The sequence below is a fragment of the Chinchilla lanigera genome, unplaced genomic scaffold, assembly GCF_000276665.1.
Source record: "Chinchilla lanigera isolate Chin_1 unplaced genomic scaffold, ChiLan1.0 scaffold00013, whole genome shotgun sequence".
In the NCBI taxonomy this organism is placed as follows: Eukaryota; Metazoa; Chordata; class Mammalia; order Rodentia; family Chinchillidae; genus Chinchilla; species Chinchilla lanigera.
The window spans coordinates 20,659,355-20,664,789 of NW_004955414.1; the positions used below are offsets into that span (position 1 = coordinate 20,659,355).

Here is a 5,435-nt window from a genome sequence, read left to right on the forward strand (position 1 = left end):
GTGCAAGGTCATGAGTTCGATTCCTGGTACCAGAGAAAGACCAAAAAAAACAACAACAACAACAAAAAACAAAACAAAAAAATAAAATAAAAAAATAAAGTCAAATATTTACCTGTGAATTTCAGTATGTGCAATTGAATTATATAAAGCATATATAATATTAAGACATATATTAGTGTATTATGTGTTGTAACAGTTCTATATTTAATGAAAAGATTTATGTAACATCTCCAAAAAACTAGTATTTTTAAAATTTATACATGTTAGTGTCTGAAAATGTTATCTCAGATTACAGGAACTTATTTGCACCATGTTAGTACAGTTTGTACCATTTATTTTATAAGTTCCTATTTACAATCTCTATAATTGTGCTCTTCACTACTTAATTTAAGAGGTTTATCTATAAAACACCATGTTTATAATTCTGCTCTTTCTTACCCAATATAATCAATATAAACAATCTCGTTCATCAATATCGTTATAATGGAGACTCCTACATAAGGGTTTTTCTCCTTCCTGTGGTAACTAAATTTCACATTCACAGAACCAAATTCCTCTTGGTTAATTATTTTTACTTTTCAGTAATCTCACAAATTACATCTTTAAAGTGGATTTTGCAAACTTACTTCCCCCAAGTGACAATTTCAATCTTAGTCTCACTGTTGTCTATCTTTGAATATCATTATCAGTCAGTGATTTGATCAGTTGAAAATCTGAGGATCATCTTTTTCTTTCTCAACCTATTTGAACAAAAATATGATTGATTCTTCTAAAATACTGAAAGCCAGTACACTGGTCTACTTACCAACTGTGGTGCTTCAAGCCATCACTATGTCTTTTCTTTTTAAACTTATAAACTGTTCATTGCTCACATTCTCTATGTTATATTTTGGATCACATTGATGGTGCTTAACTGAAAGTACACAGAGTGAAACTGCAGTATTTTGGGTACTATCTACCTACGCGATGATAAACTGCTCGCAGTGTTCCTGTTTTTACTAGTGCGTGTTTGCAGTAAATGATAATGAAGCCATCGTTATTTCTCGAGACAATCACAGTGAGATGCTTTCTAACACTGAGAGCACGGGCTCTATTTCAGATGGATTCTTTTAAAACCTACCTTTAAGACTCAGGCAGGGGTTGGGGATTTAGCTCAGCAGCACAGCGCCTGCCTGGCAAGTGCAAGGTTGTGAGTTTGATTCCTGGTACTGGAAGAAAAAAACAAACAAATAAACAAAAGACTCATGCATTCGGGATTTGAAGGAAGGAAACAACAAACATTCTTTATTTGCTCTGTAAGCCTGCACAAATATTTTAAGATTTTCACTACTCAATTTCTTAATAGAAACAGAAATAATAAAGGCAAATGACTCTTAAGCCTGTTATTTCTTCTATAAAAGCTAATATTTTTGAAATTCTTTGAACCATATTACAAAGTATCATGTTTTCCATCTTTCATTAGCTACTGTGTAGACTAATTTTTTAAAAGTTTCAACAACTAAATTCATGCTAACATCCAAATGCTGGTACTAATATTATGTAGTCTATACTAGCCATGATCTTATTCACTAAACTTTCAATCTGGGTCTTTTTTTCTTCGAAATACATTATATGTCTCCTACCATCTCTCCTTTCCCTTCTTTCCCTCTGTGCATCTGTAAACTGAGAGAAGCATCAGACCAGGCAGAGGACAGGGATGAAAATCTAATCTCGGTTTTGTCTCAGTTTACTCAGTTTTTCTGAGGACATTGCTTTTCATGTGGAGAGATATCCATTAGAATATCCCACTGGGCCTTTTATTTTGAGAAAATAAGGTCTCTATGGATTCTAGTGCTTAATCTGGGAATGAGTGAAAAGAGATCATTTCTTGAAGGAAAATGAAGCAGAGGAAAGTGAGTTTTCTTTAGTTCAGTAACAAGTAAAGCTATGGAAACAGTCCAAGTTCACTTCAGTGTATGAACTGATAAAGAGATTGTGGCATATATACACAGTGGAACATAATTTACTCATAAATAAAATGGGAATACTAGCAGTTACAGGAAAAATTGATGAAACTGGAGACAATCAGGTTAAGTGTAATAAGTCAGAATCATAGAGACAAATATCAGTGCATTCTCTCACATATGGAGTCTTGAAGGAAGAAATGATGCCAGGTCTAATATGCAGACTATGAGGGAAAAGGAAAGGAGACAGTAGGAAGTGAAGGTGAGAGCCCAAGGGACCCCAGGAAGTTAGAAGTGATCACTGTATGTTAAGTGCATTATGAATGCGTCAAAAAGAAAACCAATACTCTGTATATCTAATAAGCAAAAAAACTCTCACACAGGAAAACTCTCTTTACATTGACAATGCCAATATATATCACCTCTAATGTCCAGGGTGTTACATTCAATTGTGTACTCTGCACTTGAGTGTGTAAGAGGCAAAGCAAACAATATAGTCAAGAGAATTAAAAAGTAAATGCCTTTGTGGTAAATGTGACTCATTATATGTTGTTTAAATTTTAAAAACTAAGTATTATCCTCCATTATTGAGACCCTTTTACTTCTTTCATATCCTTCTGTAAAACTTATGTCTGTAACCAATGTGTTTTAATTTATTCAAATTTGAATCTTTAATATCATTGTTTTATATTTGCTATGCAATATTTTAGTCTCTTACCATATGATTTTCATGGTTGTGCCATTTGAGCATTTTTCCCTGGCTTTTTGACACAGGGAATCACAATATCATCCAGGCTGGTCTTTAACTCCCTATGTAGCCTAGACCAGCCTCAGACTCTAGATCCTCCTTCCTCAGCCTCCCAAGGGACGTTAACAATTTTACCAATTCCTTGGCTTACAAAATAATCACTACAGCATCTTTTGGCTCAACCTGAGAGAAATCCTCTTTGAGGGGTTCCTCATCCAGATGTTCTTCATCCACCTGTGCACGGGCATGGAGTCAGCTGTGCTTGTGGCCATGGCTTATGATTGCTATGAGGCCATCTGTAGCCCGTTTTGTCACACACTGGTGTTGACAGCAAGGTTGTATTTGTTATTGCATGGGTAATCCTTTTGAGACCCTGTCTTTTACCATACCCTTTGTTCTACTTATCCTAAGGTTACCATTTTGTGGACATCAAACTATTCCACACACGTATCGTGAGCATATGACCATTGCTTGCCTGGCTTGTGTCAGCATTAAGGTGAATATCGTGTATGGCTTATATGCCGTTTGTGCATTGATGCCCAACATAATAGCCATTATCATTTCCTGTGTCCAAATTCTTTTTGCTGCATTTCAGCTCTCTTCATGATGTTCATCTCACAGCACTCAGCACCTGTGTATCTCAGGTCTGTTTCATGTTGACCCTCTACACTCCTGCGCTTTTGTGCTTTGTGACCCATAGGTTTGGCCAAAATATACCACTGTCCATCGATGTCCTTCTTGCCAATTGTACAAACTCTATAATTTATGGTGTGAGAACTAAACAATTAGAGAACAAGTTCTGAAAATGTTTTCTAAGACACAAAACATAGCTCTCATATATTTGATAAATACTAGTTAAGAAAGAAGTAGCAAAAATTCTCTGTATGAAAATGGAAAGAGAACACTTGGAAGGAATGTGTTCTATCTTTTTAGAAGTATGCCAATTATTATTGTTTGGCTTAGTCCGTCTCTCGACACAGAAATGGAAAGATAGGTTCACGTAATAAACAAATTATTTTATACTTCTTCACTGATTTGTAATCATTCAGTTTTATTTCTTTATTCTTGAAATCAATCCCAGCACCCAACACATAGTACAGGTATATCCCGAGTGATATCTCAGGCTTTAAAAATATTTTATTTGAAAACAGGTTTACTAAATTGCTCACACTGTTCTGGAACTTGTGATCTTCCTGCCTCAGTCTCTTGAGTAGCTGGAATTACTAGTAAGCAGCTTCCTAACATGCAAGAACAGTAATACCTGTATTGCTTCCATTTTGACTGAGCACACGGTGGTTATAGGTATCACAAAGCAAAATCAAGCAAAATGCCAGAGACTAGCAAACAAACAAAAACTACAACTCCTTACATAGCTTAAGTTTGTACAAATATTCCATGTCAAAGTGATTAGTGCTGGTCCAAAGTAATGAACGCTAGAGCATTTGCCATATGCCCTGATACACCATGAAAGAGAATGTTATTCTTGGCTTTGTTAATAGAAAAATGTATAAAAGTGATAGGTTACTAATGATTATTATTTATGAAAAATTTCCTTACAGACAGAGTTGTAAAAAAAAATAACAGTTTTGGTAGATTTGTTTTCTTTTTTATTTTAAAAGTTATGCTCTATTGTTTACTTGTTAATGACTTAAAGGAGCCAAACTTGCTGATACTTAAATTCCAGTGTTTTCTATGTGTGTTTTAAAGAAAATAATCTCTACACAATCTGTATGAATGTGACAAGTCCCTGTAGTACGCCAAGTCTAGCATGGCATATGTGGATTACTGTTTGTTGCTTTAATGGAGCCCTAGCTCTGTATGATACCCTTCAAAGTTATCAAGGTCCTTTTGACATTGTGTGAGGAAAGGATTCAAGGGAAAGGATATTTATACAATTCCAGAAAACCTAACATTCTAAAAAGAATAGCATTGTAGGTTTCTCATAGATTTGAAATCACAAATATACATTTAAAACTTTAAGAAGGTATTAGCTTCAGGGAACTCTTTTTATACCATCCATGACAGTCACATCCTGGAAAATGTACACTAAGAAAACATTATAATTATTGCTATTACAATAGGAAATGTGATGTTATGAATTTTTAGAAGGAGTTTGTATCAATTAACACTGTCTTCTGAACTTGGAATTCTTTGGACAAAAAAAATCCATCAACTGTAAACACAAATGAATTTCCATGGACTCCTACTCTGAGCTTGTCATGGGTTGGGAGCCGGGGGGAGTCTGTCTTTCATTGTGCTGATTCAGGTGCTGTCTTTTTCACGAGCAATGTTCTTGTGTTTTAAAGGTGTTACATCCTAGAGGTACAACCCGCCTTCCCAGTGGTACAGCCCTTCCTCCAGCAGGGGGCGCTCTGATGATCCTGCCTCACATCATGGTTATAGGCTTGGTTCCTGCTCCTTTCAGTAGCAGTGGGTCTTCACCTAGACTCTTCTCTAGCATCTACAGGCTTTAACCTCCAGGGAGAAAAGGGAAAAATAACTGCAAGGGTAGTTCACCTCCTACAGGGGCTGTGTCCCTGTCTTCACAGTCAGGTCAATGATGGATGAGTTCTCCACGCTCTTGTCTCCGTCACTATCATTGGTGGATGTGTAGGGAGAAAAACTTGTGTCCCGTTAGTAACTCACATGTCACAGGCACTCTGCATTCTCATGTAGGTCCACACTTGACTTCAGGAGTTTGTTTTAAAATTGAAGTAAATCCTTTTAAGTAGCTTGTGTAGACC

At 36.0% G+C, this 5,435-nt stretch overlaps 1 pseudogene; it reads left to right on the forward strand.

The window, feature by feature from the left end:
- The first annotated feature begins 966 nt into the window (after window positions 1-966).
- On the forward strand, window positions 967-3,494 carry LOC106147991 (annotated as a pseudogene).
- Window positions 3,495-5,435: the final 1,941 nt, after the last annotated feature.